Source organism: Sciurus vulgaris (assembly GCF_902686455.1).
Source record: "Sciurus vulgaris genome assembly, chromosome: 6".
NCBI lineage: Eukaryota > Metazoa > Chordata > Mammalia > Rodentia > Sciuridae > Sciurus > Sciurus vulgaris.
In genome coordinates, this window is record NC_136466.1 from 135,147,263 (window position 1) to 135,172,962 (window position 25,700).

The 25,700-nt window shown below is 38.6% G+C and overlaps 1 long non-coding RNA gene across 1 annotated transcript in view; it reads left to right on the forward strand.

Moving 5' to 3' along the window:
• The window catches only part of LOC306664249, a 28,390-nt gene extending 9,745 nt beyond the window's left edge, over positions 1–18,645 (forward strand). Inside the window, exons 2-3 of the long non-coding RNA XR_013764684.1 lie at positions 6,361–6,411; positions 16,142–18,645. This is a non-coding gene — a long non-coding RNA (uncharacterized lncRNA). The remainder of the gene's footprint in view (positions 1–6,360; positions 6,412–16,141) is intronic.
• The last annotated feature ends 7,055 nt before the right edge of the window (positions 18,646–25,700 follow it).

Here is a 25,700-nt window from a genome sequence, read left to right on the forward strand (position 1 = left end):
TTTTTGGCCACCTTTTCAACTAGGTCTGACCTGACCATGTGACTGTGATGAATAACACATCACCAGAACAATGGGCTCTATTAACAGATTGAAGCCGTTTTGAGTTCTGCTACAAGAGAAAACTATTTCCATTGCAGCACTAACTTAGAGGAGAAAAACAATTTAAAATAGGTCTTTAAAAACTGTTTAACATATAGACCCGTGTGTATGTGTGTGTGTGTGTGTGTGTGTGTGTGTGTGTGTGTTACTAGGAATTAAAGCCAGGGCCTTGTGTCTGCTCGGCAAGTGCTCTACCATGAGCTATAGCCTCAGGCCTTTGTAAATTTTATTTTGAGACATGGTCTCTCTAGGTTGCCCAGGCTGACCTTGAACTTGCAATCCTGCTTCAGCCTCCTGAGCAGCTGAGATTACAGGCTTGTGCTACCACATCAGGCTATAGATTCTTTTAAGGAAAAATAGTTTACAGATTTCTACTACTGCTTTAAATGATTTTCACTATAATGAAGTTCTCTCTTTTTTCCTTTTTTCTTATACTTGGTTTCTTGGATTTTGAGTTTCTGGTTTTTTTAGCCACTATTTCTTTAAATATGTTTTCTCTCCCTACCCCACCCCAATTAATCCAATGACACAGTATTTTTGGATCGTTTCAGAATTCACTGCTACTTTGATGCTTTTTCTTTCATTTTTGTCCCTTTTCAGGGATCACTTATCTCACACCCTGACAACTTATGTCTTCAAGTCATAGTTTTGTGTATTTTTCTAGTTTTTTTTCCAACAGAGGGTAAAATTTGTTTATGACAATTCTTCTTAGTGTAAGCAGAACCATTAAGAACACTTCTAATTCCTCTCTCAAAAGAGTGAGGAATCTTGTCTCTCCCAGAAAACCTTAGGAAATGTCTTCTTCGGGCTCTTTGATCACTAATGATCATGTATTCACCCTAAATCTATAACTTTTGCAAGGAGCTGGATTGTCATTTTAAAGCCAGCCTTGAACCACCTGCCCCCCTGCTAGAGATAGGTGGAGTTTCTCAAACTCAGCAGTAGTGACATATGGGCTGGGTATTTGTTGTGATATTCAGGACACCCCTTGCATTGGAGGATATTTAGCATCATCTTATCCTCTACCTACAAGTTGTTCGAAACTCTCTCTCCCAATGATGACTGACATTGTCAAATAACCCTGGGATTGGGGAAAATGGCTTCTGAGTGAGAACCCCTACCCTAAGTATACAGGCCCCATAAGGATATGTGGACACCCAGGGAAATATGAAGGGAAGGAGAGGCAACCAGTGTCTATTGTAATATATAGGTGTCAAATTTTACAACCATAAAGATTAACAAATCATTTAGATAGATAGTTGGGGTACTATATAATCCTTAGGTACTAAAATATGCAAGATATCTATAAATAAGAGAAGCATACTAGGTACATATATAAAGACATGTAAATTATAAAACCCTATGATATGTATCCTGTATGTACTATTATTTATATACCATTAGCTCAAATATGTACATATTTTATTTCTCTTACAATATTTGTACATTTACATAACATTAGCATCTGGACCCAGTTTGTTTCCTGCTATAATTAGAGTAGACATGAGTGAACAGAGAACCTGGTAGATTTAGGGGGACTGAAAGACATTCCAAGCCTTCATTATTTTGTGATGTGCCACACTGTGCTTAAATAGCAAACAGGATGTTCTCTCAGGTACTACTAATACAGGGACCTGGAAGGAATATTATGAGATATTCCTGAGATATTGTGAGATTGCTGAGGCCCTGAGAAGCTGCCCACCAGCCTTCTCTCTGATGTTAGGCTCACTGGGGATGAATAAAGAGTTAAATGTCAGCTGTTTTCTCTGTAGCTTTTTAAGTTCAGTGGAAACATCATCAGTACCCATATATAACTTACCTTTAAACTTTTGTCTTCTAAATAAAACTATTACATGTAGAGCTCTTAGTTTACAGAACTTTTTAAACAATGATCTGCAAAGTGCAAAATCCTTTTGACTTGGTTATTATTATTTCCCCTGTAGAGTTGTGGAAACTGTCTCAAAGGCTTTAAACAACTTACCTGAGGCCACACAGGTGACAACTGAATGAACTGGACTTTGATACCAGATCTGAGCCCTTTCATTCTAAGTTCCATTTTTCCTCTTTAGTCTACTTCTTTAGGTTCCTAGCTCATGGAACATTCTTTCTAATTTAAAGAGTTGAGGATTTGCTGTTTGCCCAATTGCTAGCAGTATTTTGGGTCTCTAAATGCTCCAGTATAAACTACAAATAATCATTGCTTCTGACTAGCATAGGTAAGCATTTAGACAGCCTATGAATAATTTTGTGAGTGCTTCTCATGCAAACCACCTGCTTCCAACCTTTCTAGGCCTCCAAGTACTAACTTAGAGAAGCATGGCTTCATCACAGACCCTGGGAGATTTTTAATAGCAGGGAAAAGCTTTGCTATTTGAAGAATGGTCATTGGTTCATAAGTGTTGGTATTACCTAAACATTTGTTGGGAATGAAGAATTTCAGGCCACACCCCAAACTTCCTTACTCTGAATCTGCATTTCAACAAGATCCCTATGTGATTCATAGACACATTAAAGTTGGAAAAGCACTATACTAGATTTAGGTGCCCTTGTATCTTCTCAAAGTCCTCTTTACTTTAGTGGTTCTTTAACCCAATAGCAGATGAGCTGGGCAGTTTTGATAGTTCCAACAGGGAAGTAACCATGTCAGCAATGTTATGGCCGTTGTTAAGATTGTTACAGCTGATGTCAACAAACAAGGTCTGCCTTGAACTCTTCACACCATGAAGTCATGCAAAGGGATTTATCTCTTAGATTATTTTTCCAGGAGCATGGCTGTGTTGACAGGCACCGACTGGACATGCATGCCACCCCCAGGGATGTGGCCTCTAGTGTCAGACACGTTTTGTTCATGCTACTCCACTGTTAATTAAATCATGACGTCTTAATCTTTGATGATTTTAGGGTCTTCACAAATGACATATTTCATTCTGAAACATCTTAGAAATGTAAGGGTATGATCTTAAAGAACGATAATGATGGGTCCAAAATTTGATTTTGTTACTTACTAGCTGTAATTGAAAGAATTCTGATTTCTTTGGGAATCTTTTTCTGGAAATGGAAGGGATTAGATGTAAGGACTCTTACTCCTTACCACCCTATGGTACTTGGGATTGAACTCAGGAGTGCTCTTCCACCACTGAGCTACGTCTCCAGCCCTTCTCCTTGCCCCCTGTTTTGAGATAGGGTCTTGCTAAATTGCCTAGGCTGACTTTAAACTTGAAATCCTCCCATCTCAGCCTCCTGAGTTACTGGGATTACAGGTATGCGTCACCATGCCCAGCTGTAAGGACTCTTATTATAGCATACTTAAACACAAACACCTATCACCAGACAGAATTGAGTGATAATCTATCTTTATGATAGCTATAAAGCATGACTGTGATTATACGGGTGCATTGTAGATCATTTAATGAAAATTGCCCAATTAGACCATGAAATGATAAACATAAATGGACAGGGACTTGGAAAGGGCTTTGGGAGATTGCTAAGATTACTTTTCCAGGAGAATCCAAGTGATAACCATGAACTAGACCACAGAGATCACTTTGTCTGCTGAGATAGGCTGGGAATGCAAAAGCCAGCTGTGGGCCTGACTCATGTGCTCAAAGTTCAAATGCCACTCAGGGACACATCCTTCAAAGAAAGGGAAAGCAATGCAACATCTGCTTCTGCTTCTTTGGGAGGCCAGGTCCTACCTGGCCCAACTGAGCTTTGCTAGTTCAGTGATTATGGCATATCTAATTAAGCAAATCTGTTGGTTATAAGCACCGGAAACTTATTCTTCTTTAAAAAAATTGTCAGACACAGAAAATAATAACTGAACACCTATATCTACTGATTAATAAGTATTATCATTTTGTCCTTTTAAAAAAGATTTATTTCTTTGTAGAAAATAATTACTACTTGAAGTCACTCCTATTCCTCTACCCACCCCAAACCATGTAGTGTTTGAATATTTTGTAGTATTGAATATTTTGATACTTTTATACATATGCTTGTATCCTAAATAATGCATACTATTATTCTATTTGAATGTGCCTGAATAATCTATGTGACCTACAGAAGATGCTCAATTACCTCAAACTAGTGAATTTCAGGGCAGTTGAAGGAGATAGTTCCATGAATACTTCCAGGTGCTCCTCAAGCATTTTCTGCTGAATCTCCCTTTCTACATCTGAGTCTTCCTAGAAGCTCTGGAATTTTCTTGGATGCATAGGCACAGACTGCAGCCAAAGAATACCAGGGGCAATATTCAACTAATGAGCAGCAGTGTCAAGGGATCAATTTTCCAGACTCTTGTTTTAATGAGGGAAAGTTATGAGTCACAGTGCATTCAATTCCTCAGAGATGCCAAAGCAGTAGAAAACCACAGTTGCCCACAAAACCAACCAGCTCAATAGCACACGGTATATTTGCTTTGCTTCCTTCTTTGCCTTGCTTTCTTAGCCCTTTGCTTTGCTTCCTGAGATCACTTTCTAAATAAACGACTAATTCCATATCTTATTGCTGAACTCTCTGATTAGTTCAAATAATTTGAGGATAAATCATCTTGGGTTTTAATGCACTGTAGTTCAAAACTATGGTCTTATTGTTATCAGTGCTTTCTATTTGTTGAGAATGGTTTGGAGGCCTAATATATGCTTAGCTTTTTTGTAAAATGCTTCACGTTCATTTGAAAAGAAGTAGTATTCCTCAATTGAGGCAGAGTGCAGACTTCTGTATATTGATCAAATCAAGTTTGTTAACTTCGTGTTTGAAATCTTCTGATCAGTAGGTTTAATACATTCTGAAAGAAATGTCTGAGTAGAGTTATTGTTATGTTTTTCACCAAGTCTGTCAGTTTTGTTTTATGTATTTTAGGCTATGTTGTTAAGTGCATATAGTTCAAGATTAGTATATCTTTATCTCAATACATTTTGCCTTAATAATGATTTTGTCTTCTACTAATATAATTATTTTAGTTAGTATTTTCTTGGCCTAATGTATCTCCTCCTTTTTATGTAAACATTTCTAACATGATTATCATTTACTCTGTGTCTCATGACCAGCACACAGTTGGATTTTGTTTTGTCCAGTTGATGAATTACTGTATGTTTTACTGGCAAGTTTGAAGAATTACAGTTGTTGTAATTATAAATGTATTCAGAATTTCTGCCATCTTATTGTGTTTCTTTTTGATGGGATTTTTTTCCTGTGTCTTTTTCTTCTTTTGTTTGGAGGGGTCAGCAAACCATGTTATATAAATAACATTTTGTTGAAACATGGACACAACGCAATTATGTGTAGTGTGTAACTGCTTTCATGCTACAATGGTAAAGTTGTAGAGTTGTAATAGATGCCAGGTGACCTGCAGAGACTAACATATTTGCTATTTGACTCTTCACAAAATATTTGTCCTTTTATTTTATTTTTCTATCTTAGCCAAACTTTAGTTTTTTAAAAAAGTTTTCTATCACATTCTGCAAATTATCTCTGATCACTTTTAAACCAATTTTTAAAAATCTTCTTCACAAGCTCTGTTGTATGTTCTGTGCATTATAAAATTCTTTTTTTTTTTGTCTTGAAGATTGAACCCAGAAGTTTTCTACTTCTGAGCTCCGTGCTCCGTTCCTTTTTTTTTATTTTGACAAGGTATCTAAGTTGCTCAGGCTGGCCTTGAACTTGTGATTCTTCTGCCTCAACCTCCACAATTTATGGAATTACAAGTGTGCACCACCATGCCCAGACTGTGTGTTGTTAAATTCTAAAAAAAAAAATCATATTGCCAGGTAAGTGGCTTATTCCTGAATCCTAGCAATTTTGGAGGCTGAGGTAGGAGATCAGCCTCAGCAACTTAGTGAGGCCCTAAACAACTTAAAGAAACCCTGTCTCAAAATAAAAAATAAAAATAGATTGGGGATATAGTTCAGTGATAGAGCACCCCTGAATTTAATCCCTTATACCCTCCAATCTTATTATTGAATATAGTTAATCCCTTAATTATGATAATGAGGATTATAATCACTGTTTTGAGCTCTTACTATAAGTGAGGCATTGAGCAAGTGCTTTATTACTACTGTCCCAATTAATCCTTACAACAATATGTAGCAGGGACAATTATTATTCCTATTTTATTTACAGATGTTGAACTTAAGACTTGCAGAAATTGAACAACTTCCTCAAGTTATATTGTTAGTGGGGAACTGGGACTTGAAGTAGAGGTTCTCTGAAACTAATTGCTGCTGCTCATTAAGCCAATTTTGATGCTTGCTTTACTTTTAGGTGTTTAGTTACATCATTCAATGAAAGCACTTAGTGTTTAAGCTGGTTCAGGTCAGTTTTTATGATATTTGTATCACATTACGTCTTGTGTTTAATCTAGACTACAATTCTGTAAGCCCCCATGTCAGTCAGATTTCTGTCCTGTGACCACGTACCTGAGAAAATCAACTTAAAGCAAGGAAAGATTTATTTTGGCTCATGGTCTCAGAGGACTCAGTTCATAGTAACTTGGCCTCATTGTAAGACGGAACCTCATGGCAGAGAGCACAGTGATGGAGCAGAGCTGCTCACCTCTTGGTGGCCAGGAAGCAAGTAGGGGCAGAGGGGCAGAGAGACACACACACACAGAGGGAGAGAGAGAGAGAGAGAGAGAGAGAGAGAGAGAGAGAGAGAGAGAGAGAGAGAGAGAGAGAGAGAGAGAGAGAGAGAGAGGTGTGTGTGTGTGTGTGTGTGTGTGTGTGTGTGTGTGTGTCTGGGGACAAAATATGTCCTTCAAAGACATGACCCCAGTGATCCACCTTTACCTACTATGCCCACCTCCTACAGTTTCCTCTGCCTCCTAATAGTTCATTAAATTATAAACCCATTAATGGATTAATCTGTTGAGAAGACTTAGAGCCCTCATTACCTAGTCACTTCCCTAAAAGTCCCACCTCTGAACAGTGCTGCAGTGGGGGCCAAGCCTTCAATGTGGGAGCATTTGGGGAACATTCCAGATCCAAGCTATAACATCCCTTAAGTGCTGGGACTCAGGTTTGTTTGTTTTTAATCCTTAGCATCTAGTGCAATAACTAGAACATAATAGATATTTAAACTTATTTTGAATGAAAGAAAGTTTTTCTATTTTTACCATTTCTGCTAACTATTCTCTCCTTCAACTATTACACTCATCTGAGCATTTAATCTAATGATTCTTAATTGGGTAAAGAGGTGACAGTCACTCTATTGAGGAGGGGCTTTGGTCTGGATCACCTGTGAGACTATTTCAAACCTATGTGGTTCCCCAGTGCCATTTTGATACTCCACTGTAAGGGATGTGCTTCCACCTCACTAGGTGTATGACTGAGCCACTGTTACTGAGAAATGGGCTAAAATTTTCTCCATGTTAGGAGATAAAAAAGATAAAATCCCTGAAAACTAGATATAGTATATTTCTACTTAAGTAGTCTATGTGTACAAATTTTGTTGCTGAAAATAGATTGTATGAATTTGGTAGGAATTGTCTTTCAGTCTTGGAGGAGATTAGACTCATGAAAAGTGAGAACTAGATGGGACCTAATGTTATCTGCTTTATATTTCATATTTCGCAGATGAGAAAATAGGTCTCAAGAATTTAAATAGTGTGCCTCAGATGGATCCTCTGCAAGGCTCAGCAAAGTGTTAGACATATAAGGACATGCTCAGTAAATATTCATTGTATAGATGGAAGAGTTAGAGATAAAAATCAGATGAATACCAGGCTGGTTTGCTGTTCCAAATAGACCTCAGGGTAAAAATGTTCTTTTCTATTTCCAAGCACAAGGGCCTAGTAATAAAATATTAATTGAACCAGCCTTATCTCTACTAATCTCTCTCATCCTCAATTTCTCTTGGCATTGCAAGATTTATTGTATGATCTAATGTATATTGTTTTAAATATCCTCCTGCACATTATTAATGTATTTTTGCACATTAAATGCTCTGAGAGCTTCTTGGTTCGTATTACTTTGCTCCCCTCTACCAAACCCAAACCTGAAACAGTGTTTTGATCCATTAATATTTAGCTTAGTTCTTCTCCATTGATTACTGATAGATTAGCTGATGCCTAACTTTTCCTGAAGAAGTTAAATAGGTAATATTGATCTTCTTTAAATTGAATACTGTTAACTGATATGTATCTATAATTGAGCAAAAATTAAATCATCTTTTAAATAACTATAGCGAACAACACATTTTGCTGACTTATGAGACTCAAAAGTACAAATTTTGAGCATAATTTCCTGTTTTTCAGAAACATGTGATCTTACTTTGCAAACATTAGCAAATTTGAGAATGTTGCATTATTTATTTATTGCACAATCACAAATCCACAGCTTCACGTATGTTAATGTTTTCTGAGAATGACAACACTGTAGAAAAGAAAAACTTTAATGAGAGTCAACAGTTAGACACAGGGGTTGGAGCCTGAATTTTGTTGCTAAGAAAAGACCAAGATGAAGAGTCCAGATTGGTTAAAAAGCAAAACAAAAAAATAAGGACAAAAACAAAAATCTAGCTTGGTAGTCAAGAGGTCCGAGTTCTGATTCTAGCTAGCTATGAGACATATTGGGTATGTTTAACATATTGCTGAGCCTCGAGTTCTTTGTATTTAAATTGAGAGGTTTGACTGTCTTTTCCCATTTTAAGAGTCTACCATTTATTTGAATCAGCAGCCACCATAGTGGGAAGAGCATGTAATGTTGATGGAGGGTGTGAGCACTGGAAAAGTAGGCTGAAGCGTGGAGAAGAATAAGGCAGTGACAGCGGAAGGACTTAACCCTTCAGCCTAACAGCTTGCATTCTACAGCATCCGAACATTTATGCGATTATTTCGCCGTTTAAAAAGATTTTGATACAAGGTGTGGTGGCAGGTGCCTCCCAGCACTCCTGGCAGAGTTGGGAGGATTGCTAGAGTCCAGGAGTATGAGACCAGCCTGGGCAAGACCCTCTCTCTCAAAAAAAAAAAAAAAAATTTTTAAAAAATTCATAGATATAGCCATGTAAACATGGCATGAGTGAGACCAAGATATAAGCAGATATATTGCATTGATATATAAACATCTTATTATTATTATTATTATTATTATTTTTAAACATCTTATTATTATTATTATTATTTTTGGTACTGGGGAGTGAATTCAGAGGCATTTAACCACTGATTTTTTTATTTAGAGACAGGGTCTCACTGAGTTACTTAGGCCCTCACTAAGTTGTTGAGGTTGGCTTTGAACTCATGACCCTCCTGCCTTAGCCTCCTGAGCTGCTGGGATTACAGGCATGTGCCACCATGCCCAGCACAACTAATCATCTTACACAACTCTCAATAATTTGTTTTGTATCATAGGGCCATACGAATGAAATCTCCTTGAACTTTATGACCAAAACTCTTCATTTCAATTAAATAATTTGTCTCTCAGATGTATTTGTTTGAAGGATTTGTCCCTGGATATTATTACTAACACACCCTAAAATCTGAAGTCAAAACATTGTATTACATTGCTGCTCAATTCACCATAGCCAGATTGTGGAACCAACCTAGATGCCCTTCAATTGATGAATGAATAAAGAAACTGTGGCATATATATACAATGGAATATTACTCCGCCATAAAGAATGATAAAATTATGGCATTTGCAGGCAAATGGATGAAATTGGAGAATATCATGTTAAGTGAGATAAGCCAATCTCAAAAAACCAAAGGACGAATGATCTTGCCGATAAGCGGATGGTGACATATAATGAGGGGTGGGAGGGGTTAGTGTTAGGGTTAGGGTTAGGTTTAGGGTTAGGGTTAAGGAGGGTGGCAAGAATGGAGGAAGGAAGGACTGTGTAGAGGGAAAAGAGGGGTGGAAGGGGTGGGGGGAAGGAAAAAAATAACAGAATGAATCAAGCAACATTACCCTATGTAAATTTATGATTACACAAATGGTATGCCTTGACAAACAGAGAAATAAAATGTATCCCATTTGTTTACAATAAAAAAATAAAATAAAAAAACATTATATTAGCTAACAGAAAATCGTTCTGAGATATGAAGTAAGAATTGAAAGCGTTAAGTCAAAGTTGATTAAGTCACATAAATTTGGCCAAGTGTGAGTCCAACATACCACAGCAAACCCTTGTCATAGTTGTCCACTTTGCTTTACGTTTGTCTGAACTGAGATTCAGCGTTTTGGGTATGTACACCAGGAGGTGACATGAACCAGAAGTTGGGATTCTTATTGTTAAGGTGAGCATGTTGAGCAGGCTGGATGTTATCATATGGAGCCCATGAATTGAAGGGAATGCTGGAACTAGCCGGGACTATGCACCGCAAAGTAAACAGCAAGGGTTGGGCAAAACAGAACAACCACAATTTCCTAATAGCCAATAGCTGGTTGATAGCTAGTATCTATGGTACCAGAAACCCATATTTCCCTCTCGAGGAATTTGGCTCAGGGAGAAGGGGAAAGTCGTTCAATTGAAGAATCAACAGAAAAATCTGACCCACAGGGACAAATTATTCAATTGATCCAACTTTCAGTCATTTCTGCAGATTATCACCAAATTTAGCCAAAGGTCCAATAGGCGTGGCAGGCTGAATGTTCTGAGAGTGGTTGTGACTTCAGGAAGCCACATCTGCGAGACAAGGTCAAACCCCTCTTTTCCTCTTCTTTGAGGTTGTTGGGAGTTTTTTTCCTGCCTACTTCTTGGATTGGTGTCCTGATGCCCGTGCTTGTTAGTTCTTTCAGTTCAAAGGGATAAAGACTCACTATAGGTGACTGATTGAGGCATATAAAGCAGAAAAAAATGGTTTATAGAGGAAATTCATGGAAAACCAGGAACAGTTAGAATAGATTCAGTACTTGGGAAGCAGGAGAACTAACAGAACTTAAAAGCCGTTATCTTACTGAATTCTCACCACTGGAGTATTGCCATTGATGTGACACAACCATGCTCTTAATCTTTGCTTCTCTTTGTGTGTGGTCATTTCTCTCAAAAACAGTTGCCTGAGGCTCTTCGTATTTCCCAAGTCAAATTCCTGAGAGTGAACTTATTGGCTTAGCTGATTGATGATCATCATCTGTTCTGGGACGTGTGCCTGCAGCTGCTATCTTTGGAAGGGTCTGCTTGCAAGGCTGGCTGTGATAAGAGTGGTTCTGTGTGCCTAGACTGTTTGCACAAGCAAAGTGATTTATGTTAAATACTCATTTTCCTTCTGGGCGTCTGGAATTTTGGCACATGCTAGGCAGACCGCGGATATGACCAGCCCCCAATAAAAATGTTGAACCCTGAGTCTCTGGTGGGATTTCCTGGGCAGAAGCACTGCACACATGTGACTGCATTTTCATTGCTGGAGAAAGTAGTGCATTTGAGTGCATCCTTTCACTGAAGAAGAGAGTGCAGGAGCCTGTGCATGTATTTCTCTAGATTCTGCCTGTGTCTTTTCCCATTACGATCTGATTGTGTGTAATTGTATTAAATCACTGTAATAGATCTGAGCCGTGAGTCCCACTATATGCTGAGTCCTCAGAATCCTTTTAGAAAATCTCTGAATATGGGGATGGTCTTGGGGATCCTGAAACAGGGCATTTCAATTAATTAACCCAAAAAATTGCATTTGTGGGAGAGAGTACCCTCATACTTTACCTCGCTATCCCAGATTCTACAATCTGGTGTAGAGCAGATTCTGAACTTTGTTTACAGAACAGAATCTTCTCTGATGCCTTTAAAAATTGAACCCCCTCCAAGATTAATTAAAATCTTGGAGTTAGAATCTCTGGGGGTGGCCTCTTGTTCTTTTGGAACACTGCAAAAAACACAGAGATATTGCTTAGTTGTAATTATAAGTAATGCTCTAGGAAGTGCATCATTAGGGATTTTACTGGGGTCATCTTTGGTATAAAGTTTATGCTGATAACATTCTGTGGTTACAGAATTGTGTTTTTTTTGTAGAAAAATGAGCAGAAAGCAAAGTATTAAAATGGGCATAAGCAACTATAGCAATATCTTGCCACTGACCAACCTTTCTGAACATATTGTTCCACAAAATCTCTTATGAAATAAACAGTCTCATCTGTTGCCCAGACTATTCAAAGATCCATGTTGAAATGTTTATCCTGATTGGAGAGCCTCTTTGTCTTCGAAAAACGAAAAAACTGAAAGTCAGAGCGTCCAAAGAGGACTGGCCTATGCCATGGTCCGTTCCTTTCCTTTTGGTGTAGGAGGGCAAAGCAGTTGACCCTTTGAGTATGGGGGTTGGGATCCTCCAATCTCTCTGTTTCTGGCTTCCTCAAAACTCCCAGTGCTGAAGTTCTCTGATAGCTGCTGCCTGAAAGAACTTCCAGCTGCCTGCAGAGGCCTCCAAGGGGCAAATGCAATATCCTTTACATAGAAGATGCCGGGCAAGTATTTATTGAATTGATTTGATGTGATAATGGAACCACTGGAAGAAAGAACTGCTGCTGACAGGTGGCAGTTCCCTGCCTGTGTCCTTTTCCTTTAGCACTGAGTTTTGCTTTAACACTGAGTTACATCCCCAGTTCTTTTATTTTTATTTTTACTTTTTTAAACAAGGTCTCACTACGTTGCTGAGGGTCTCACTAAGTTGCTGAGGCTGGCCTTAAATTTTTTATCTTCCTGCCTCAGCCTCCCCAGTTGCTGGGATTATAGGAATGTGCCACCACACCTAGCTGTCTTATGTTTCTCTATGGAGCCCAAGGCTCAACTGTTAAGTGCCACGGGGTAAAGGCAGTTTTTTCTGTACGTAGGCAGCCTTACCCTGCATCTCTTTGGGAGATATCCTGATGCCCTTTTAGGATGTAGTTTTCTTATCATGATAGAGACAGGTCCATAAATGACCTTGACTACAATCATATCACCCCATACCCCTGCACTGGGCCTTGAATGCTTGAAGGTAAATGGGACTTAACTGTGAAGGTTTAAAGCTTCATCCTCCAGCTTCCCCCATCATTGCTTTGCTTCTTTGGAGTTGGTGTCTCCCTTATTCACAGGTGCTGTGCTCTCTCAAGTCAGTTTTCTTCCCCCATCAAAATCTGCATCGGTTCAGGGGCTCAGGAGGTTGAGCAGGAAGATTGCAAGTTTGAGGCCAGCCTCAGCAATTAAGCAAGGCTCTAAGGCAATTTAGCAAAGTTCTAAGTAACTTAGCAAGACCCTGTCTCAAAATTAAAAATAAAAAAGGGAGCTGGGGATGGGGCTCAGTGGCTAAGACCCCTGGGTTCAATCCCTGGTATCAAAAAAAAAAAAAAAAAAAAAATCTGCATTCAGAAAGGACTTGAAAATCATTCATCCTGGGAACTTTGGGTTTAAATTCTCTCATGAGTTTTTGTGTTTTACGAAAACTCAGTATGCAAAGTTTCAGGTGGTGGAGGATGCTTTTTTGTGGTCGTGGTGGTATTGGTCATGAGGGGTGACTTCCTGGTTCCTTTGGTACCTGACTGGAGTCTCCTGTTGGTTTATCCTGCTCGGTGGCAGCCTGCCTCTGGCTCAGACATGTGGGCTTGTGGTATAGATGACCCTTGGACGTTCTACTTAAAATACCAGAGGAGCAAACCTTAATTCTGCCACCACCATCTGAGGTCTCCAAAGAATTTTGTTTCACAATTTTGTTTTGTTTTGTTTTCCATAAGTTAACCAAGGCCCTTGGCAGCTGTGATGCAGAGTCAGCAGGAACCTCTCTATTTTCCCTTTATTGCCTGGCAACGCCTCAAATTTGAGTGAATTCTCAGCCCCAACTGTGCTTTTGGAAGTTGTTCCAAACAAAAGGAGGCTGCAGAGAGAGGATGGGTCTTACAATTGCATGACATTCTACACCATGAAGCTTAAAGAAAGACTGTTCCAGTGAAGACCAGGAGACATTTTTATTTGTGATAAAAACAGAATGTGATAAATAACTACGAACACAACATGCCAGAGTGAAAACAAAACAAAACATCACAAAACAGTACGTGGATTGACCCTACTGCAGTAAAATATGAATATGTAAATATATACAGACCTTTTATTGCTTGCTGTGAATACAGTACTTACACATAATTGACAAAACCCCGGAGAGGAAGTTCTTATTATCTCTAGTTTTACAGGGGACAAAACTGAAGTGTATGGAAATTAAACAACTGGAACAAAGTCATAACGATGTGAGGAAAGTCCATGATCATTAGAATATTTTGAAGCACTAGTGTATCCATCTGCAAACATAAACCTTAGGTGATAAACTGTCATATTAGCTAATGAAGGATATTGGGCCATTTTTATTTTCTTCCTTTAATCATGTGTGTTTTCTAGTTTATCTCCAATGGATTTTTTTTTCCTTTTTTTTTTTTTTGGTTGTTGTTGGTGGTGTTTTTTTTTTGAAAGTGAACATTTTTATGTGCGTGTAATTTTCAAAGAAAATAAGGCACATTTTTATAGAAACTGAAAACATATCTGGAACAGTATTCATTTTTAGAGTCCCTTGAATACCAATATATATTGAATACCAAGTGAAAATTAACTAATCAAAACTTATATTTGATGAAAACTATTTAAAATACAAGGGTATGACTTCTTATTAAACAATTAATAAAATGTGATATAAAATCCTACATTTAAAACATGGAAAGACAACCAATATCTTGATATACATGAAGACAAACTTCCTGAGACAAACATGAATGTTTTTAGTTAACAGGAAGTTGTATGTGTGTGTGTGTTGCTGTGGATTGAACCCAGGTGTGTTCCACCACTGAGCAACATCTTCAGCCCCCCTTTTAAATTTTATTTTGAGGCAGGCTCTCACTGAGTTGCTGAAGCTAACTTCAAACTTTCAGTCCTGCCTCAGCTTCTAAATCAGAGTCGAGATTATAGGCATGTAATCTGTGCCCAGGTATAGAAAGTCATTTTTAAGTGAGAAAATTATACCAAACAGTTTATAGAAGTTATATATATTTAACTCTTAAAGGATGATGAATGAATTCTTAAAGTATTGAATGAATTCCTTTTATTTTGTTGGTGAAACTGTGAAGTTTTCTATATTAGTTATCCAAGCTGCATAACAAAATACCACAGATGGTGTGGTTCAACAACAGTACTTTATTTTGTCACAGGTGGGAAACCAGAAGACCAAGATCAAGATTGTTAAGTTGGTTTCTTTTGAACCAGACTTAAACCCAAACATCTCGTTGTCTTCAAGTGATCTTCCCTTTGTATATGTCTGTGTTTATAGTCTCCTTATAAAGACACCAGTCACATTGGATAAGAACCCACCCATTATTTCTTATTTTCAGCACCTATTTCCAAATACAATCATATTCTGTGGTACTAGAAGTTAGGACTTCAACATCTAAATTTTAGGGGGACCCAGTCAACTGTGCCCATAACAACTTCCATCATAGAAATGTCTAACTTAAATAACTCAAGGCATTAAAAATGGGTACTATTAATGAAAACAACATTATCAGAAGTTGGAAAGTGTCCTAGGTCTTCTCTTTCAATGTTTCATTTCTAAAATAAAGGTTATTTTAAGAGCAAATCTTGCCAGGTGCAATGTCTCAGGCCTGTAATCCCAGTGGCTCTGGAGGCTGAGGCAGGAGGACCATGAGTTCAAAACCTGCCTTATCAACTTAGTGAGGCCCTAAGTGACTCATTGAGACTCTGTTTCTAGATAATAATATAAAAAAGGGCTGCGATGTGGCTCAATGATTAAGCACCCCTGGATTCATTCCCTGGTACCAAAAAAAAAAAAAAAAAAAAAGAAAGAAAGAAAGAGAGTAAACATTATAAAACTTTCCCACAGACTCTGAAAAGAGCCATAGAAAATCCTGGTGCTAATAATATAGATGCACAGTTAGTTATCATGTAACAGGAACTCAAATCCCCATGATAATCATCATTGTGTCCTGTTTTCCAGTGGTGTTTTATACTTGTGACTCAAAAACTTCTCTCTTCTCACATTTCATGAGAGAAATGCAGTATTTTAGCTAAAATTTTAGGGCACAAATGAGGAGCTGTAAATCCCCAGAATGCTGTGTCTGAAAATGTATTTTATTTTCTCTTTCATTTTCAGTGATGAGTGGCTCACTCGAGCTTAGGAACAACTGAGTAATAAAATAATGGTCTCAGGGCTCAGTAATGACACAATGAGCCGAATGCAAGAAATCCCCCCCCCCCCCCCCCGCATCTCCATCTTTGGCAGGATCAACAAGTTAGATGAACAGTATTAGGGCCAGGCAGAGGACGGGCTCTTTTGCCTCAGAGTCCCTGGTGCTGTTGGCAACCAGCTAGAAAGGAAACCTGAATGGGCTTTTTTCTTCCTCATGACTTTGCCACTAACTTTTAGACTCTCAGAGGTCTAGCCCCGCTTCCCACCTGCCGCTTTCCCTTCACTCCCTGACTGTCTGCTCCCATCTCTGCCTTCCTGTGGAACACCGGCTATCGAACAAGGCCCGGCCCAAAACTCAGTTTGCCTATTCTGAATGCCCTCATAGTGTTGTCCAGAATGAAACTCTGAGAAGACAGGGAACTCTTCCTGTTGTTGGGATGATTTTATCTCAGCAGTGCTCAAAATATAAGTGTTAAGTGAATGAATAAATGTATGAGGCTCAGGTATTGGGGCTCTCCCTTCATTAAATATCTATATTGCTGCCTGATAAATGACCCCAGAATTTAGCCACTTAAAACAATAAACTTTCATTATCTCACAGTTTCTGGGACCAGGAATCTGCCTTAAAGTCTCTCCTAAAGTCTGCAGTAAAAATGTCGTTTCATCTGAAGTTTCAACCCCATTTGAAAATTCAGTGGGGGAGCACCTGGGCCTAGCTGGCTCCTGCAGCTGTTGGCAGGATTTGTTCCTTTGCTGGCTGTTGTACTGAATGCCTCTTTCAGTTCTCTGTCACATGGGCTTCTCCACAGGGATGCTCAGAGCATAGCAACTGGCTATCCTCAGAGCCAGTGAACAAGTGGAAGAAGGAAGAAGTGTGGAAACCAGAGTCTCAGGGGTAACATGCCATTATTTTGCCATGTGTTCTTCCTTAGGAGTGAGTCGCTATATCCCACCTGCCCTCAAAGAGAAGTGATCACACAAGGACAGGAACACCGGGAAGCAGCCACATTGGGGCCCTCTTAGAATCTGCCTTCCACAATCCTGCTCTTAATCTGCTTTTATTTTTTCTTGCTGCACTGGGTACTTTTCCTTCCAGGAAGTCAACTATAACCACATGAACAGGATTCCTGGGTATAACCCCCAAAGTTGAATGGCATAATAGTTGCTTTAACTTAAAGAGGTCTCAGAAAGATTCAAATATTTGCTTCTGCTACTTTTATTTTCAGTTCACTGGTTGGGGTTCCATGTAATTTTGAGTGATTTTTTTGGACTTTTATTTTCCTTTACTCTTTAGGTCAGACGATAATTCTAGGTTTTTTATTCACCCATGACCCTGTGGTAGTTCCTCCCACTGTCACCATGAAGACTATTTTAGTTTCAAATTGTCCAAAGTTTTTATGTCTATCCAGAAACTAAAAGAATAACAAACAAACATAAGTTAACTGTGTAGAACACTATGCATGATCTTGAGTAGGTTGAAAAAATTTTAAGAGTTAGATAAGAAATGCTTACATTTGAAATATCAAATTTTACACATTTTTAAATTAAAAACTGACAAGAATATGTCTCATTAAGTCTGGAATAGTCTGCACAGAGTTACAACTCTTACCCAAGGAAAAGAAGTACTAGTACTAGATATTGAAGCCCTGGGCTGAAACTTGCTGTGTAATGTTAGGAAAATCACTCAAATGTTTGTCAGTTTTCTAGAACAATAAGCTGGGGCTAAAAATACTCACTTCACATCATTAGCTTGAATAGCAAATAAATAATGTATATCCATTGATGAATGAATTAAAAATACATTTGGTCATCATCATTGGATAATTCATTTTTTAAAAAAGGACCATCATGTGCAATTTGTTTCAACAAATTATGTGAAGATAGTGGTACGGATTAATGTTAAGTTAAAAGAAAGTTTTAAAAATGCAGAGAAGCCTATCAGAAATTATAGAAGAAGACTGCCAAGTTTGAGTTAACTTACTGGTTGTGTGACTTTGGGGAAATTACTCAACACCTCTGTGCCTCATAGAGATAAGAGATAGACAGGTAGGTAGGTATGTAGGTATGTAGACACAGACACCTACACATTTTTAAGAGGGCACAGGGCCTTTGGGTAGTAATGAAATTACTTCAGTAATTGACAATAGCCCATTAGTGGCAAACTCACTAGGCATGTAATGCACAATGAAGCTTATGGAGCCAATACAGCAGGTGCTTATAGCAAATGGAAGATGGCACTGGCCATCAGAGTCCCTATGCCCTAGGAGTTCCCAGGCTGGGAAGACTGCTTGGTCCCAGAAAAGATGCAACTCTCCCAAGTGCTGTGAGAACTTGGTCTAAGCCAAGTCCAATCAGACGAGGGGCATCTCTAGCACCTTTGGGGACCTAGAACTCAGAACTCACAATACATTTACCTGGTGGCACCTAGTGAAATCAAAGATGCTGGACAAGCACAATGATCCTCAACAGTTAGCACAGCATGCTCACTTATTTATAAATAAATAATGCATGAATAAATGTTGAAGAAATGGAGTGAACTTTTACCATCTTATACAGACCCAGCTTTCTTGGGGCATCAGGATTGGTCCAGATGATATTCTTCATGTTAGTACATAATGGGCAGTGTGCATCCTCCAAGGCTCAGGTATGCTGAAAAATTGATCACGAGGCATTTTTCTCCAGGGAGAAGCCTTTGAAAAGGAGAAGCAGCAGTAATAGCATATTGTTTTCCTTTTCTCTCTATAGGTCTTTAACTATTAGGCAAAATTTTCTCCTTAGATTTTCCAAAAAACTTCACCCTTGAACTAAGACCAAGAAAACTCCAGGCTTTTCTCAGGGCAAATGCAAATAAGATTTTGGTGAGATCTTCAGCTCTCAGGAATGTGGTGTTTATATTCACCAAAATATAAGATTACTTGACCCCAGGCTGGAGAGGCTATCTGGACCCTGCCAATGGTAACCCAGGACTCAGTGGGAGCTGCTGAACTGTTTCTTCCAGGAAGTCAGCCAGGCAGCCGTGTCCCCACACTGCTGTGCCAAATCACTAATTCCTTAAATATCCTTCCTTGGTGCCAAATCACAAATTCCTTAAATATCCTTCCTTGATGCAAACACATCCTTCATAAGACTCTTCCTTATATCATTCACTTCCGATTTTTCATAGTAATCCAAAGTAGCATTACTTTGTGGGAAAAGTTGGAGCCCTGTTCTTAGAACACCAAACCAAGCGTAATATACAATTGTGGTCACCAAGATATCAAGACATGAGTTTTGAGTCTCCTTTGAAAATTAGGAGGATAAATATGAATCTGGCAATGATCCTATAGCAAAGCTTTTAATTTAATTTGACCCCAAATTTTCTGACCAACTGCAGATTGCTATTGTGCATCTAGTGCTTAGAGCAATGTCAGCACTTAAATCTTACAGCGGGATCTTTGGAGCCACTGGGACTTGAGTTGGGGTGTGAAATAACAATGGTGGCTGACATGCTCTGAGCACTTACCTCAGACATCATGCTGTGCATTTATACATGTTTTCTAGTTAAATCCTCAAAACAGCCCACAAGACTGGTAACTAACAGATACCTAACCACAGCACAGGATCAACAGAGGCTTAGCTGTTCAGGAACAGACAGTCTGGGGCCGACACATGGACTTGAGAAATCATCATGTTTACAGCTTTTTCTAATTTTTTTTCTCCTCCATGCTCAGGGTATGCTTTTTAGCTCCTGAATATAAAATGACTGATTCACTTAAGGCATTTCATTGACATTCCAGCAGAAAGACAAGGAAAGCAAGGGCAATAATACATGGAAAGAAAAACTCTCCCAGGGATCTACAGACATCCACTTCATCTCACTGCTTGGAACTGTGTTACCTAGACACACTGAGAAATGGCAGGATTGGCTGAGAAATGGAGGCGCATTTTTTTTTTTTCTTTTTTGTCTTCTTCTTCCTCTTCTTCTTTTTATAATCTGAGTACACAGCTGCCTAAAATCTTTGGAGTTGTGTAATGAGGAAGAAGGATGGAAATGGATATTGGACAGGCATTTAGCCATGCTGCCACAAATAGTACCGTTATTATTCTCATTTTACACATGAGGAAACCCAGACATTGAAGGTTAAGTAATTTGCTTAAGGTCATATGGTTAATCAGTAGAAAAGCTGGGTGAAAACACAGGCAATGTAATTTCCAGAGACTGAACATTAAATGCTGGACTAGGGTTTAAACTGGAGAGTCGAGGGGAGAGAAAGGCATTTTGTGGAGTGGAATGGCGTTACCAAAGGTGCCCAGGAAGGAACTGTCACAGGCAAGTGAGACCCTGGGGCTGCAACTGGGGAGCCAATGGAGGTGTGGCAAGAAGTAGGGTGGGAAAGGTGGGGCCATCTGCCATCTCATGGTGGGGCCATCTCATGATGAGACCTTCTACATCATGAGCCTTGTCAGTCCTGAATTGAAATATTATGACATAAATGGACAAGAAGTGTTAGCAAGAACGGACAATCATCTAGGAAGCCAAAGCCGAGTCCAAAGAATGTGATCATTAGGAGCTGCCAAATACGAGCACAGTGAGAACACAGCATCTGGGGCAAATCAACGGTTAGGGCTGGAACACCCTCAGAAGCAGCAGCCAAGTTGAGTTCAGGACATTCTGAACATCAAGATGCATTCAACAATTTTAACGATATGGGAGTCAGAGGCCAGTATCTGATGGTTTGGGGGTCAGAGAGTTGAGAACCTTGAATCCTGGAATCTTACATACTTAGGATTTGTTTATTTTATAGTGCTATTTGTACCTTCCAGCACCTTTGGGATATGATTGGTACATTAAGAGGACATGATGACCCTAGACTATCAGAGCACCAAAGAAACATAGGGTCATATCTTCCATTGGAGCATATTACTTTCAAATGTTAGCTTTCTCTTTGTTATTTCACAGGTTAACTGGAGTGGGGAGCACAAATAAAAAGGTAGAATTAATAAGGAGCTGTGCAAAATACTGGCCACCCTGATTTTAGATTATATGCCTTTCTGTGTCATTCCTGAGGGTGGCCAGCACCAAGAGTGTCAGGTGTGTTTAAGGAGACCCTCCTTAAGTCAGGAGGAGCTGGGCCATAAAATGTGGCATCCCTGAGGGGGGAGCTTTCTGATGGGTAGTGTTTAAGCAGGAGCTAGAAGAGTGCCCAGGAGAGAGGGTTCAGAATAGCTCCCTGCAGGCAGTTTGACTAAAAGGCTTCACATCTGCATGCTTATAGTTGTACAGTATGTGCATCTGACATCAATCTGAATTTTCAGCTCCAAGTAGAAGTCTGAATGTCTTCCCGCCCAGAGCCTGCTGCAGCCAAATAGCAGAGCTTTGCAGAGCCTTCTTCCTCTTCACACGACTTTTTCTTTTGTTTAGACAGAAAAGTCTAGCAAATGAGGTCTTTGGGAATATAGTTATAAGGATTATTTTCCTTATAGAAAAGAAAAGCTTTAGGTGCTAAGCATTTATTCTAATGCACTAAGCCTCAGCATGCATGAAACCAGCCTTGACACACATGTCCACGTTTATGAAGAAAAGCAAATTCGTGTGTGTTGGAGCAGTTAAAGTCTTGCACTGTTGAGTTTGAATGCCAGATTCTACTTTCTAGCTCCAAATCTGAGGCAAGTTATTCAACATATCCATGCTAGTTTTCTTGACAAATGGTTGTTGTGGGGTAAATGTGCTGTTACTTATAAAAGACTTAAAACAAGATTGGCTTATGATAAACACTTAAAAAAAAAAGAGAGAGTCATTATTATTCTAGACTTTCTAGGAAAAAACCGGTAAGTACAAATAACTAAAAATCGTCCCTCATACTGAAGAAAAATCATTGGCAATTCCAAATGTATCTTCCCAATCTTTTTTATGGGCTTGTGTTCTGCTTGCTGTCATTGAAGAGAAGTGCTCCTCCAGGGTTTACAGCTCTGTCTCTCTCTCTCTCTCTCACACACACACACACACACACACACACTGGTACTTTTTGCTTCTTGTAAAGTTTAAAATATGTGTCTCAATAATCAGATAATCTTGCCCAAATATGTGTTCAGGTTTCAACTATGCACTAGAAGGTCAACACTTGCTGAATCATGGAGTCATTTTTTCCAGTGGACAAATATTTTGTCATCTTTTCAACAAATCAGAAGAAACTATATTGACTTCCTGTTTCACATAAAAAGGGAAATGAGTATATCAGTAGCTCCAATTGTACATTACTAATGGATTCCTGATGGCAGGTCCAGTGGCTAGCATGCTCCCCAAACCGCCATGGGCTGCTGCCTTCGTTTCCCACCTTCTCCACATGAAGAAGTCATTTTATCTTATGTGGGCCTCTGCTCACTTATTTTTCACTGAGGAGTGATCTCTTTCTTTTCTGACAGTTAACAATTCTACATTATTGAGGTAGAAGCTCTGGATGCTCTATTGTAGAGACTTGAACCTGGAAGACAGGGTAGTATGGTTCTCTTTTCAGGGAAGCATGGAACGGTTTATGATCTGCTCTTTGAACGTTCTCTATCTATTTCTTCCTTTATTGAGCAGTGATACTTGCAGGTCCATAGACTCCGGAGCTCATTGGTGAACAACAATACATAGTTAAGTAAAATAATAACATCTGATGATGCCGATGAGCTCACTTACATTCTCCACAGCTCTATGCCCCGTGTTCCATCATCTGACCTTTCTGGACCTTATTTCCTTGGGCCTGGACCTTGTTCCAATCCTGAGTAGCTGTCCTCGTGGTACCTCTCCTTTTCCAATTGGCCATTTCCTTTATCCCAAGGCTTTCTGGGGGAGGGGGAAAGAACAATTTATTGGAGGGATGTGTGGCACACAGGGCAAGTTATTTTTTTGCCTCTCAAACTAAACTATATAGTTGTTTATTTATCTTCCTAAACACAGCTGCTTCCACAAATGATGGCTGTTTGTCACTCTGTCTTTTTAGAGTGGCCATTTCTTAATAGCTGCTTGCACAAGCACTGTAAGGTAGTTAAGAAAAGAGGAAAACATAGACCCAAGTATGAGTGTTGACTGATATTTATTTTTTATTTATTTGAAGAGCTGGGAATCTTGTGCATATTACACAAGTATTCTACCATGGAGCTACATCCACAGCCTAACTTAAGATGTTTAATATCAGGATGCTTCCATGCTACCAGTACTACATTAAAACTAAGTTGTAGCAAGAAGTAATCAGAAAACTCCATTATAAACTGGAGGTGGTACCCTTCTATTTGGCATTATAAGGGCATAAGAAAAGTAAACTATCTTTTGCATTTAAGTTTATATTGCTAATAAACCCAAATTTGAAAGACGTATTTTTTTAAGTCAGTAATCAAACAGCAAAGAAAACATACTGAGAAAGCATAACTTCATTAATATACAAATAATGTTTCTAATAATTAGAAAACATGAGCCAATTAATAGGAAATGGTCAAAGGACATAACTGGCATATCACAGAAGAGGTAATAAAATGGTCAATTTTATGGCTTAAATTGTGTCCCCCAAACATATATGTTGAAGTCCTAACCACCCACCCCCCAATGTGACTGTATTTTGAGAGAGGGTTTTTAAAGAAGTAATTAAGTAAAATTAAGCTCATTATGGTGAGCCTAATCCAATATCTTTTTCCAGTATTATTATAAGAAAAGGTGATTAGAACAAACACACACAGAGGAAGACTATGTGAAGACATAAAGAAGAGAGTCACCTATAAGTCAAGGAGAAAGGACTTAAGGAAAACCAATCCTGCCTTGATCTTGGACTCCTAGCCTTCAGAACCATGAGAAAATAAATTTCTATTGTTTAAGCCATCAAGTTTGTGGTGCTTGTTACAGCAGCCTTAGCAGACTAATATAGTCAATAAACTTACAAATAATGAGATACTCTGAAATCAAACAAAAATTTGAGCATGTAATTACCATGTGCTTGTGCCATGTATTTGTGGGTAGGAATATTTGGCGCACTTTGAAAGGCAATTTGAATCAATCAATCAAAATGTGAAATCTGGGGCTGGGGAGATAGCTCAGTTGGTAGAGTGCTTGCCTTGCAAGCACAAGGCCCTGGGTTCAATCCCTGGTACTGCAAAAAAAAAAAAAAAAAAAAAAGTGAAATCTGCCTTCCTTTGCCTTAACAATTTTACCACAAGCAGAAATTGTTTGTATAAGCATAATAAATTTAAATTTGAAACCCCCCAAATTAACATGTACATTAAAAGGGGATTACATATTGTGGAGCATTCCTAGAATAAAATAAATGCGCATTTAAAAAACAATGTGGTAACTATACACATTGAAAGAGAAAGATGTCCATAACTTGGAAAGATGTCCATGATGTCTTGCTAAGTTAAAAGTAGTTGTGGAGGCTGGCACTGTGGCACATGCCTGTAATTGCAGGGACTTGAGATGCTGAGGCAGGATTATAAATTTGAGGCCAGCCTGGGCAACTTAGGAAGACCCTGTCTCAAAATAAAATAAAACTAAATAAAAAGGACTGAGGATGTAACTCAGTGATTAAGTATCCCCAGAACCAAAAGCATTAAAAAAAAGTAGTTGTGGAGCAGTATATAGAGAACGATCATATTTATTTATGTTTAGTATATACTTTTCCAACCAGTTTGAGATACAAATTAAGATCATCTTTTCTTTTCTGAAAAGTTGAATTATTTTAATTGAACATTCTGTAAAGCCACCTTGTCTAAACTTATGTGTTATGTTTGATTGGTTATTCTGTCAGATAACGCTCAAGATTTGTTTGAAGATTTTACCAAAACATTCCTATGATTTGAGGAATTATCAACAAAAATCCTGGAAGACCTTTTGGTAGTTTACACACATGTAAAATGAAGTGGCAATTTAAGACCCTCAGAAAAATAATATAGATTATCTTGAAATATTCATATAATTGAGATAAGAGAAGTGGTTCTGGAAAAAATGTTTCACCTATTTAAACCTGGCCTCTGTGCAAACTGGATAATGTGTTAGAAGTAAAACTGAAAGCTCTCTAAGTTTTAGGCAAGATGGGAATAAATGATTTTTAGCAGCAGATCTAAGGCATTATCAGTTTTGAGAAGCAATTAATCAGAGAGACCTATTCATTTATTTGATATGTGAGAAAATGAATGTTCCCTTGAGCTTCAATGTGCTACAGTAATTCTGACCATGGCAAATATCTAAGATAAATATAATATCCAGATAGAGACTAGTAAATGATTTACTTTACTGAGTTAACTCAGCCTTTGGATTACAGGAATTTTGTCATTTCAGAATTCAGGTTTACTTCTTAAGTCTCACAGAAAAATTCATCATTCATTTACCCATTCTCTCTCCAAATATTTGGGATCAATAATTCATATCAACAAGCTTAGTGAATCTCCCTACTGTTGTCATTCAGACCCCACCCCTCAACCTCTGCACCGTGTCCTTGAGAACAACTGTGATTTGTTCCCGCGACTGTCCAATGGAAGTCTCCTCTGCCCTTCTTACCTTGCTCTATTGAGCAGC